General features: G+C 34.6%; 1 protein-coding gene across 3 annotated transcripts in view; it reads left to right on the forward strand.

The window, feature by feature from the left end:
* The first annotated feature begins 9,718 nt into the window (after positions 1-9,718).
* The window catches only part of LOC148953946 (brefeldin A-inhibited guanine nucleotide-exchange protein 3-like), a 143,256-nt gene continuing 139,326 nt past the window's right edge, over positions 9,719-13,648 (forward strand). For all 3 annotated transcript variants that reach the window (XM_089086859.1, XM_089086860.1, XM_089086861.1), the window contains exon 1: positions 9,719-9,797. The gene's annotated coding sequence lies outside the window, so the exon portion shown is untranslated. The remainder of the gene's footprint in view (positions 9,798-13,648) is intronic.

The following is a 13,648-nucleotide window of genomic DNA, read 5'->3' on the forward strand; positions in this document are numbered from 1 at the left end:
ATTTTTCTTTTTATCTTCTTTAATAATAAATATCAGTTGCCACTGAATTCTGAGTACCAATTCTTACCCAAAGCCTCAGTTATAACACACTACTAAATTTTAGCCCTGATAGTAGGGGCAATCTTACACTTTTATATAATTTACCAGTTTCAATTCTGTGATGTCGCGGCGGGTTTAAACTAAGCTTGGTAATATTGGACCCAGATATAAAATCCGGTTGTAGTAACACACTGAAAGGCTGATATGATGACCTTAGTAGTCAAGAAACGGAAATATTCCTACACAATAAAATACGATTATCAGTTTCTGTCTTTGAAGTGACTCAGTATACCACGAAGCAGCAAAATATTTCAAATTCTTAGGATTACAAAGTGCTCTTTTCTGTATTATGCTTCGTCCTTCACAAAACGACCCAAAACGCCTCCTGTCTTAAATCCCATGTGCTTTTCGGATATCGTGTTCTTGGTCTGCAGATTACTTGTCAGAAACCACTGAATCAATGGCTCTATCACTTTCAAGTGAAAGGAGGTAAACGTAATCATTATATAAGACCAGGGGTTAGAGTAGTCCTCTTTCCCTGGTTTAGGTATGAAAACGCCCCTAGCCTTGAGCCTTGCACGGGGGACATAGCCAAAAGCGAGGCTTCTCTTTGCAATATCAATAGAATAGGTTTATATTTTCTTCCATCCTCTCCCAGGGTGTATCTTATCGGCTCCAGGGGCTCTATAAGGTTGAAAATCATCTTGTTAAGGTTGAAAACCACAGCTTTTTTACTCAGTCCTCCCTTGAAATTCGGGAAGCCAGCCGCTTCCCATATTTGGGTTTCTGAAATAACCTAGCATGGGACTATTTTCTTCAGGGTCTTTTACATGTATTTCGAGCATGCGGTTCAGGGTTTCTTCCAGTTCCGTTGTGAGAGTACCATCTACTCTCGTCACATTTCTTGAGTGTTCCCGGTGATCTGTCTTTCGAGTCTTTAGTAGCCTTTTTCTAGTCTCATCTGACTCTATACTTTCATAGAAAGTCCTCCATGAGGTTCCCTTTGCTCTCCTTATTTCCGTTTTTCAGGACTTTTAAACGTTCCAAGTAAGTGTCCCAGTGTTCGGAATTATTCGTTCGGATTGCAGTTTTCAGAAGCCTTCAGGTTAGTTTCCTTCTTTGACTTAATTCCAAAGTCCACCAGATATTGGCTTGGTCCCCCTCTTAAACAAGTGTCGGAGGGGTTGCTTGCTTAAACGTACTGTTCATACTTTCCGTGAGTCTTTCTGCCTCCTGATCTAGATCTTCTTTAGATATTCCAGGGCTGGGAGGCAGATTGGCAAGTTTGTTGGTGAAAACTCGGTTATCGATGTGCCTAAGAAATTTCCTTTCTCGTTGTAATATATCTATTTAGAATCTTTTTATTCCTGGTCAGAGAATGGCGGAATATCGATGACATGCTAATCCTTTACCAGTCTCGGCTGTTGTGAAGAGATTAGTGTAAGATCCAAATTCTCTCTTCTTCCTCTTGTAATGATAGCAGGGTTCGTGCCCTGATTGCACTAAGCAAGGCCTTTCCCCATCAGGTAATCCAGAAGCTCAAGTCCCCTTCCATTTGTATCGGTGCTTCCCCATAATGTGTGATTTGCATTTGCCTCACATGACAGAATAAGGAGGATCTTCTGAGCTTCACAGTATTCCACCAATTCCATTACTTTCTTTTGTGGTGGTTTCTCATCATGTGGCATGCAAACTGAACTAAATACGACAGGAACATGGCTAATCAGATGTCTTACCATAGCAGCTACTATATCCTTAGACAATATTTAGGCAACCTCCAACTATCCAAATTTGTGAATGATAAATACAATCTCTAGGAACGGTGCTCACCTCATTGTGTACATGGAGGTTAGCTCCTCTAACCATCCCCATGATTTTTCCTCCCACCACCCAGGGCTCCTGGATCATCGCTATGAATGTCTGTATTTCTGCAAGCTCTCTCCCAAGATTATAAGAGGTGGCTTGGCATTGGTGCAGATTTATCTGCCAGCACTGTATCCTCCGCAGCTCATATGGTGGCATCATTTCAATTTAGCTGGAACTGGAAGGTTTCGCATCGTCCTTTACTGGGGTGGACTCCAAAGGCTTCTTGTAAAGGGGCTTCAGGAGCGTGTGTCCCCTCATTCCAATTGAGAGTTGGAAGTTCTGATTCTCTACCTCAAGGAACAAGTCTGCGTCAATTACCACGTGAAGGTAGGTCTTTTCCTCCTTGCCATGAAGCTTGGTCACATCAATTTTCTCTTTAGTGAAGAAACTATTGCGGGCCACCAACAGCCCCATCAGCTTTTAATTGTTCAGGTGGTGGGACAAAAATTTCTTTTTCTTCCAACGATTTATCCAGTACATGTTTTTGATTTTCAAAAGTGTGATAGGTATTGATGACCTTATCCATGTCAAAATCAAAAACCCAATCAGCATCACTATCATTTTCAATTTGTTTGGTTCGTCATATCTCGGCTTATCTTTCGTCATTATGAAATACATATCGCCAAACCTTTTTTTTTAACAAAGGTATTGGGCACGTGGCAAGCTTCTATATACAGATTCTGACTGTCGCTTATCTTTTAAACGCAGACAATTTGAGCTGTTTTTTGATGTCACAACGTCCAAATGAACCTTAAATTAGAAGTGGTACCTTTGTAAAATTACCTTTTTTTTTCATTGGACCTTTAACTTTTGTCTCGGCTGGTCTTTTGTCATTATGATAGACATATCGCCAAACCTTCGTTTCTATTAATTGTTCAGGTGGTGCGACAAATTTTTTTTTTCTTCCAACAATTTATCTAGTCCAGGTTTTTCATTTTACAAGGTATGGAAGGCATTGACGACCATCTTTGTTTTTTTTAATTGTTAAGGTGGCGAAACAAAAACTTCTTCTTTTGCTTTGGCCTATCTTTTGTCATTATGAAAGAAAAATGATCGCCGAACAATGTTGACACGTTTTGGTTCTTGCAGTCCAGGTTGATTTTCATTGACTCGCTGCTCTTCATTTTCATTTTCGACTCCCTCACTTGTTCGGTGCCGTATGTCTTCTAACCACGTGTGGCTTTACTCTTCGTTTTTAACACACTCTAATTATCATTTTCGCATATCTTCTAACCGCCCGTGTCTTTGCTCTTCATTTTCATTTTTGACACATTTTTGGATTTTGATTACTTCAAGCAATTTAGCAATGACCTTTGGTTTAGCTGTCCGTATGGGTGTTATCGCAATTGATGGTCCAGGTTGTCGAATTTCACATCTCATCACGTTTGATAGTTCAGGTGTTGGTTCCAAAGAATCTTTATTTATACTATTGTAATAATCGCAAATTTTCGTTTTTTGGGCCTTCCTGCTAACATTATAGAACTGGGTGCGTTCAAAAAGGTTTTGTTTTTTATGGTTTTTAAATTGTTTTTCTGCTCGTTTTGAGTTTGCCTCGGTTATTTATTGTAATTTCTGTCTGTTTTGGGTTTTATTTATTTATTGATGCTGATTTGTGGTAGTTTCACACTTGGTAGACTATTTGATTTTATTTTTGCTCATTTTTGTTTAATGGAGTTCTTTACTTTTCTTTGAATGACTTATTTTGTGAAAAAAGTTTTTTAATTAATTTCTGTTCGTTTTATATTGACACAGTCTTTTCAGGAAAAAAAATAATACTTTAAATCTTTTTGTTTTTTTAAGACTTTATAGTTTGGCCTGCTATTTGTATGCCGGAGAAAATTTTTCAGCAATTTTTTACACAACACACCCTTTTTAAAATCTGGACACAAATAGTAGTGTTTAATAATGTTTCATACCTCCTCTAGTTGACCCGAAGTGGAAAACTTGATACCCTTTGCAAAAAATATGTTTACTTTCTTTGATAGCTTGGATACACTTACGCTATTTTGATTTGCTAAAATTTTAAGAGCCGAAGTAGCCCCAAAAGTTCAAACATAATTCCCTCAGTCGTTCTTGGGATACTGCTGAGATGCCTTATTGGGAATCAGAATTAACACAGTCTATTTTGATTTAATCTTAAGACAACATTTTGTTTTTAAACATAATGGGAAATTGAGAGGGTGGGCGTGGGTGGGGGATTAGTTGCCCTCCAATCACTTTCGACTATTAAAAAGGGCATAAGCCCTTTCTATTTTCAATCTAATGAGCCCTTTTCGAAGTTACCAAGAGAACTCATTTGATACGAAGTGCCCTGGTCTAAACAACAACAACAACAAAAATAATACATTATACTTTTTATACATCGATCTTTGCTATAAAAATGTCAAGCCTTCTAATCACTTTCGACTATTAAAAAGGGCACTAGGCCTTTCGATTTTCAGTCGAATGAGCCCTTTTTGAAACGACAATGCTTTCTATAAACACCTTATATGCCCCAAGGGCATACATTAAAATCCTTACCCTAAGGTCTGTTAGGGTGGTTGTCATCCCCTAAGACCTAATTTCCAGAACTTTTAAGTACGTTAAAAAAATGGCTATCTCAAACTTTTGATTGGATGTGTTTGAGGAAATAGCGGGCGTGAGAGGGGCGTTAGTCGCTCTCCAATCACTTTCAACTATTAAAAATGGCACTAGCCCTTTCAATTTCCAATCAAATGAGCCCTATTGAGTTTCTCTGACAACACTTTCAATAAAAACCTTGTATGCCCCCAGGGTATAACTTACAACCCTTGCCCTGAGGGCTGGGGGGTTGTCATTCTCAAAAACCTAATTTACATAACTTTATACTATGTTGAGCAAAATGGCTATCTGAAAATTTTGATTTGATGTGTTTGCAGGAATGGGGGGCGTGAGGGGGGGGGGGGTAGCTACCCTCCAATCACTTTCGACTTTTGAAAAGAGCACTAGCCCTCTCAATTTCCAATTGAATGAGCCCCTTTTGAAGTTTTACGACAACTCTATCTATAAAAACCTTATTTACCCCCAGGGCATAACTTACAACCTTTGCCCTGGGGGCTCTGGAGGGATCGTCATCCTTAAATATATAATTTCCAGAACTTTCAACTACGTTGAACAAAATAGCTATCTCTAAAGTTTGATTGAATGTGTTTGGGGAAATGGTGGGCGTGAGAGGGGGGTTAATTACTCTCCACTCACTTTCGACTACTAAAAAGGGCAATTTCAATTTTCAATCAAATGCGCCCTTTTTTCTACAACAACTTTATATAAACCTTATATGCCCACAGGGCATAACTTACAACCCTGACGCCCTGACTTAAGCCCTGACGACTGTGGGGGGAGTGTCCTGCTCAAAGGCATAATTTCCTGAACTTTAAACTGCGTGGAACAAAATCTCAAATTTTGATTTGATGTGTTTTGAGAAATGGTGGGCGTGGAAGGGGTGTTAGTTGCCTTCCAATCACTTTCGACTATTAAAAAGGGCACTAGCCATTTCAATTTCCAATCTAATGAGCCCTTTTTGAAGTTTCTAAGACAACGCGTTCTATAAACACCTTATATGCCCCCAGGGCATAACTTACAACCCTTGCCCTGAGGGCTGTTGGGGGGCTTGTCATCCTCAAAGAGCTAATTTCCAGAACTTAAAACTACGTCGAATAAAATGGCTATCTCAAAATTTTGATTGGATTATGTTTGGGGAAAATGTGGTTGTGAGAGGGGGTCTAGTTGCCCTCCAACCACCTTTGACTATTAAAAAGGGCACTTGTCCTTTGAACTTCAAATCGGATGAGCCGTTTTTAAAGTTTCTACGACAACGCCTTCTATAAAAACCTTATATGCCCCCAGGGTGTAACTAAAAACTCTAGCCCTGAGGGTTTTGGGGGAGTTACATTTTCTGAAACATATTTTCTATATGGAAAATAACTACGTTGAACAAAATGGCTATCTCAAAATTTTGATCGGATGTGTTTTAGGAAATAGTGGGCGTGAAAGGGGTGTTAGATGCCTTCCAGTCCCTTTCAAGTATTAAAAAGGGCACAAGACGCTCCGATTTTCAATAGACTGAGCCCTTTTTGAAATTTCTACGACAACTTCTTCGATACGAAGTGACTGTTCTAAAGGAAAAAAATAATAAATAAAACATTGTGCCAACATCGATCTTATATGCACCCAGGGCATAAATTAAAACCCTTGCCCAGAGGATGTTGGGGGAGTGATCTCCTCAAAACCATATTTTCTATCTGGAAATCAACTCCGCTCAACAAAAGGACTATCTCAAAATTTTGTTTGGGTTTGTTTGGGGGAGTGATGGGCGTGGGGGGGGGGCTAGTTGCCCTTCAATCATTTTTGACTATTAAGAAGGGCACTAGTCACTCCAATTTCCAATCGAATGAATTCTTTTTGAAGTTTCTTCGACAACTTCTTCGATACAAAGTGCCCTGGTATGGAAAAAGAAAACAAAAACAAAAAAATAATAAAACTTTGTGCCAATATCGTTCTTTACTTCGGCAGCGCTATTGCACTGCCTATGATTGCAAATTTTCAGTTTTTGGGCCTTCCTACTAACATGCTATAACTGGTTGCGTTCAAACCTGTAAGCTTAATCACGTCGCGAATGTATTTTATCTAACAAAAAAAAAAACAACTAATTTAAAATTTTCAGGTATTGTTCTAGTGTGAATTAAAACACTTATAATTTTGCTCAGGCACTGTAAATATTTTTGTAGTTTACATAAGAATTTTAGCAATTCTCATCTGAACTTAAAATTTGTCAATTTTTTTTCATGTCTTAAAAAGACATTACTTATGCTTGTCAGAAAAGAAATTCGGTAATGATGTTTTCCTAACAACGATTTCTACTAAGCTTCAAACTGTTGGTTTTCTTTTCTAAGGTTTTTGAATTTTTGTAATCCTTTGTTAAAGTATGTGAAAATGTTATTGAAATTGCTATTCTTTGTTCTTTACGCAATCTAGTGTCTTTTCATACTCATGCTCTTCAAAGATATTTAATTATTACCACAAGTCTGAATTCTAACCATGATTTCCACTAAGCTTCAAACTTTTTGTTTTCTTTTTTTAAGGTAAATGAATTGTTGTAAAAACTTTTCAAAATAAATACAATTATTTCTGCGAATTGCTTGTTTTTGTCCTTTAAGTAATTTGATAGAAGCGTATCCACACATGAAAATCTTCAATTTTTCCACATAAATGTGACAATTTTCTGACGTCATTGCAATTTTCCCTCGATGACGTCATTTGCAAAACAAAAATTAAGGATCTTAACGAATTTTCTGAGACGTCTGACCTACCTAGATTGTTTTATTTCTAAAATTATGTAAAAACATCCGATGGTGCTTTATTTTTCTACTGTTGAAAACCATGGGTGTAATTTGCTATGATGCAGAGGGGGAGGGGAGGCAACTGCCCCCTCCAGACCCCAGTTGCACTCTCCCCCACCCCCGTTAAAATTTAGTTCCTGAAAAAATCTTGGCAAAACTGAGATAAGCCTGCATAATTCAAGTATCCAGAGAAACAGGTCAGTTTTCTGTAGTATATTTTTGCCTTTATGGTACTGTCCACTTCGTTTTAGGTTTTGATGTTGCTCCTTACTTAACATTGCTATTAAATGAGATGTGCACTGTCCTTGCATGAGAAATATCGTGGCTTCGAAAATTATATTCCATGAAAATCCTGACAGATTATATCCACTCGCATCCTTTCACACTGTTTTGCGGAGGGGGGCGTTTGTGCAATTTTGTCAGTGACGTCATCATGATTTTATAAAGTGGGATATTCAACAGAATAATCTTCTTTTTGTTTGTATCACTTTTTGTTTTGTTTGTATTCAATTTTTTTCTTTTTGTTTGTATGTTTTGTATGACGCTATTTATTGTTGTAACATATTATATATACCTTTATATATTATGACGTCATAAATAAATATAAAAGGATGCAAAGAGTCAAGTGATCTCAGTATGATAAAATTGCAAACAGGAAAAAGCCTATGGATTTTTTTTAATTGGATTAGTAAGAGACGACCTGGCTACATCCTAAGATTAAGACCTCATTGATCAATCTTTAACATGAAATATGCAATTTTCGTAAAAAATTGATTCTATTTTTAAAATAATTTGTTTTAATTACAAAATATTTTTAACCCCATCAATTTTCATTAAAATGAACCATTGAACAACTCTCTACAATGTTCCAGTGCCAAGCTATTCGTCGAAGAAAAACCGAAAAAAAGATGCCTTTTAGGCAAAATGCAGAAGTAGTTGCCACTTTTCTTGATTTTTAAGCCAATAAATTTCCTTTACTGTTCAAGCCAACGGACAGAAAATATTCTATATAGGGGTTTCGGACAAGGTGGTTCTAATGGTTTATTTTTTGTTTTGATCTGACTCTTATTTTTTTAGGAGTTATTGGCTCTTATTTTTCTTAACAATGGACTTGATTGTCTCTTACTAAGTTGCTAGCTACCGCTGCAACCTGGAACTACAACTGCAAATATTTGGTTTTTGGGTCTTCCAACAGACATTATATTATATAAAAAAACTGTTGCGTTGGAAATTCAACAATCTTATTTGTGCTATGCTTGACATCATATAAGAAAATACTTATATGATGCCATATATGATGTCATACGAGATGCTTTATATGATGTAATAGCATTGTACATGACGTCATTTTCAAAAACCAAAATTAAAGCTCTTAGAAATTTTTCTCAGACTTCTGACTTATCTAGGTCTTTTTTTATGCGAGAATATACCAAGATACCAATTTTCCCGAAAAAATATGGAGCCGTTTTCGAGAACATACAAAGATACATACACAATTATTTCTTACATATAAAGATAAATATATGTCTGCAATTTGTTGTGGAATAAGGACCAAATTCTGCAAATAGCTTTCGGACAACAACTTTGAATGTATCGCTGGATTGTACGTTGGATATTCACTTTCAGCATCTTTAGGACACGCTTTAGCTTTGAACATACATACTTCTTACGCTACTTTAGAAAATAAAAATTTTCTTTCCAAACAATATTTTATCTAATTCTGCCCTTGATGTTACTCTCCTCAATAAGCCCCAAGAAAGTCTGGGGCCTGATATTTTGGCGTGGAGGGGATGAAAAAGTCAAGTGGAATGAAGAAATGGATAATATCCAAGTAAACTTTCTGAATTTTTAAACTTAAATGGGTAAAAAATTCTCACCTTTCCAACTCTTCTTTGTGGTGCAAAATTTCAATTTCCGTGTGAAAAGGCGTAAAAAATTTCAATTTTCTCTTTTGATCCACCCAAAAATATTGGTTATGCTCGGTTCACCAATCCTCAAGGGCTGGGCACACGTAGCTGATTTCAGGAACTAATTTCCAAATCAGCGCCGATTTTAAAGGAAATCGGCGTCGATTTGAGGTTGAAAAAATTTTCAACAGATTTACAAAATCAGCGCTGATTTTAATCATGATAATCACCTAAAAATGAGGATACAAATAAATAGTCAGCCAGAGGTATCTGTGGTGAAAGACCCGACTACTGAGCTTGAGAATTAAACTGAGAATTAAGCTAAGATTAATCAAGTAACTATTAATAGACTCCAGTTGACTATTTGTGTCCATGATTTTTGTTTTGAAAATTTTGCGCAATAAATTTTTCTTTCAACCAAAATTTTCTTACCGCTTTCGATTGTCCACTGATGCTGAAATCAGTTCCCGAAACCAGCTACGTGTGCCTAGCCCTTTAAACCAAAGCGAGAATCCGGCTTATTGATCGAAAAGCCTGGGCGTTCGGCGTAAAATTCAAAGCCTAATACATGATCAAAGCTGAGGCTGACTCAAAATTAATAGCTGTCAGTAGCCCTCATTTAGCCAAGGTGAATTTGAAACTGTAAAACTATTGTGCAGAGCCTATAATGAAGTAAAACCAATATTTGTGGTGGTCCAAAGTGGTTTTCAAATCTTTTTAGTTTTTCCTTCATTTGTCTTCAGTGCTTAAGTGTTAGGCTACTACAGTTATTGCATTTAGAAACAGCATCTAACAGGGAACAAAATGGTGCTTCTCCTTTGTTATTAAAGTGTTTAGTTCAGAAGTGGCTATGTAAATAATAATTGGGAATAATAAGCCGAATAAGTAATATTTGAATGTATATTAGGCTACTTTCAAGATATGGAAAATTAATTACTTCAAAATTAAAATCATCCGTTTTATTTTATAATTTAAAAACTAATTTATTATTATTTGAAATATTAATATTTAAATCTAAGAAATGGTCGGAGTGTCCCATCCCATAGCTAGGCTCAAGAATTAACTCTTGTGGATAAATATTTTTTGAAATCTCAATAAACTCTGCAAAATTTAATACCAAGAGATCGTCCAGATATCTTTTATTATTTGAAAGGTTATACTTTACGTTGCTTGGGATATTTTTATTTATCAAAAATTCATATTCTAATTGACTTAAAAACAGGTCTGCTATGAATGGACTTGCCGTAACACCCAAAGGAATACATACGGTTTGTTTATACAAATTCCCATTAAATCTTATAAATGTATTAAATAGAAAAAATTCAAATATATTGCATATCATATCCAAGCTATAACATCTTGAATTAATATTACCTCTAAAGAAATTCGTCCATTGGGCTTTTTTATTAAAAGTATCAATTTTCAAAAATCCAATATTAGACAAAAGAAAAGATTTCTTTATCACCATTTTCAATTTTTCGAATACTAAATTTAGTGACATGTAGTAAAATCAAATGAATCGACTCTTTTAGCTGAAACATTCACCAAAGAATCTATCACTTGTAACGAGTTATTAACACTCCAATATGGGTTAAAGTTAGAAAACTTTTTAATTCCAGAGCAATATGCTTTAAATTTATTTCTAATTTCTCCTAAAATTAAAGATAGACCAATAGCTGCAATTCCGGTTGGACACCTTGCTGCACCAGCAATAAAACGTGGTTTTGGTGGATTTTTGTGAAATTTTATCGTCCAATATAAGAAAGGAAACTGTTTATCATTATCATTTATTTTGATATTGAATTTTTTCAATATTCTGTGCTCTATATTTTCCATTAATCTAGTATACTCTTTAGGGGCCGTTATGTATTTGTTTGTTGCTTCAAAATCCTTCTATAAAATATACCTATAGAGTTTCTGACAAATTATGGCAAAATTATTTCTAGCTTTATCAACTGGTACAATTATAAATTCATTCTTTAAATTAGCAATTGCTTGTTTCATATTGGCATTATAAAATATTGATTTTTTCAAAGAATCTGTAGGATTAATTCTATACATGTTATTTCTTACACTAGTCAAAATCAAATTTATCCAATTCTGAAATCTATCTTGAGTAATTTTCTCCTTCGTGCACCAATTATCAATAAATACGTTTAAATCATTCTTTAATCCCCTCAGAATATCTGTTGGCATCATATGGTAATAAATACGGAATTTAGCCCCCATTTTCGTTATCTTTTGAAGATCACGATGCTTTATAATGGACACATCCCCCGTTACAATATGCTTATGAGTTTGATCCCCATACAGTAAAAATTGCTCACAATTACAAAACGGTTTCCAATTACTCCCCCGTCCAGTTTTTTAAGTATTGAATTATAGTTAAAAATCATTTGACCAATTGTTTTTGAAAATTTATATGTTAAAATTGGACTACCATTATACACCAAATTACATGGAAGGGCATTCTTTACTCTCCGCTGGTTTAAGATTGTTGGCAAATTAATATCTTCTATTTGTTTATAAAAAAAATTAATAGACAAATATAATCTATTATCCTTATTTACAATTTTTTCAGATTTATTATATTTTGAGATAAATTTTGATTTAGCTAAAATACAAACTGCATCATAAATTAATTTATTTTTTGAGTTACATGTTGTACTATTTTTTGCAATCCAGAAAACTTTTATTAAATTATTCTTTGATAACTTATTTAAAGATTGTATTAAACTAGTCATTCCATTATTCTCAAATATGTGACCTAAATCGATTAAAAATTCGCTTAAATCTAAATAATTCTTTTTATTATTTTTCCTATGTCCTCTTGATCGGATTTTACGTTTAGTGGGGCAATTAAAAGAAGGGTGCTCAGTTAGCCCATTGATACAATTAGCAACTACATTTGACATGTCTCCGTATTTCGCAACTCGATCATTTAGCCCAGAAGGATACGCAGTACCCAGAGCATGGATCCAATACTCTTCTTGTATGCGTAATTTATTATTTTTTTTCCTCTTTAGTAAAGTTTTCTAGGTCCAGATTTTCTAAAATTTTAATAGTTAAATTAGATACCGAGCAAGTACCATTTTCTTATATGATGTCATGCATAGCATAAATAAGGTTGTTTAGTTTCCAACACAACAGTTATTTATATCATATAATGTCTGTTGGAAGGCCTCAAAAACAAAAATTTGCATTTGCAGTTACTATAAATGATGATTCTTTGGAACCAATAAGACAAACACAGTTAGAAAAAAGCAGCAGTGTGTAAAAAAAAATGAAGCAGACTTGTGTGGTTTGAAGATATGTGAAAACAACAATTAGAGCATGTTAAAACTGAAAATGAAGAGCAAAGACTACACAGTTAAAAGACATACAATACTAAACAAGTGAGTAAGTCAAAAATGAAAATGAAGAGCAGTAATTCAATAAAAATCAACCTGGACAGCAAGAATCAAAATGTTTAAAAATTGAAAATGATAGTGATGATGATTGAGTTTGGGATTTTGACATACATAAAGTCATCAATGCCTGCCATACCTTTGTTAAAAACAAAAAGTTCCAGCAATATGTATTTCATAATGACAAAAGAGCCAAGGTGTAACAAACCAAACACATTGAAAATGATTGCAATGATGATTAAGGTTTTGGAATTTGACATGGACAAGGTCATCAATACCTATCATACATTTGAAAATCAAAAATATGGACTTGATAAATTGTTTGAAAGAAAAGAAGTTTTTGTTCCATCACCTGAACAATTAAAAGAAACAAAGATTTGGCAATATGTCTTTCATAATGACAAAAGACAAGCCAAGGCAAAAGTTGAAGGTCCAATAGAAAAAAAATTTAATTTTACAAAGGCATCACTTCTAATTTAAGGTGCATTTGGACATCATGACATCAAGAAAAGGCTCAAATTGTCTGTGTTTAGAAGACAAGCAACAGTCAGAATCTATATATAGAAGCATGCCAAGTGCTGGGGCCTGGCAGCCAAGCCACCAGGCACCTGGTACTATATATATATATATATATATATATATATATATATATATATATATATATATATATATATATATATATATATATATATATATATATATATATATATATATAAATCAATATTTATATTAGCATAACTGAATACATAGCACAAAAACCTGTTTAAAATTTTAGAATCTTTGAACAGGTAGCCTATTACCCAATCTTTATTGAAAATGAAGCAGATGGTAATAAATGCTGAAAATATTCAATATACAGGAACTTGAGAACAATTAATATGGGTTATAATATCATTTCAAATAAAACATAAATATAGTCAAAAACCATGAATTAAAGCAGAAAAACCCAGAACATCCATTTAGTATGGATTTCTTGCACATTTAAAAGTAAAATTTTGTGATTACAATGTCTCCCTTAAAATAGCTCTTAGACAAGATTGTTACCTGACTTTTCTGAACTAAACACCCTAGT

This window comes from Artemia sp. Qi Xiang Cuo, chromosome 3 (genome assembly GCF_049724085.1).
Source record: "Artemia sp. Qi Xiang Cuo chromosome 3, ASM4972408v1, whole genome shotgun sequence".
NCBI lineage: Eukaryota > Metazoa > Arthropoda > Branchiopoda > Anostraca > Artemiidae > Artemia > Artemia sp. Qi Xiang Cuo.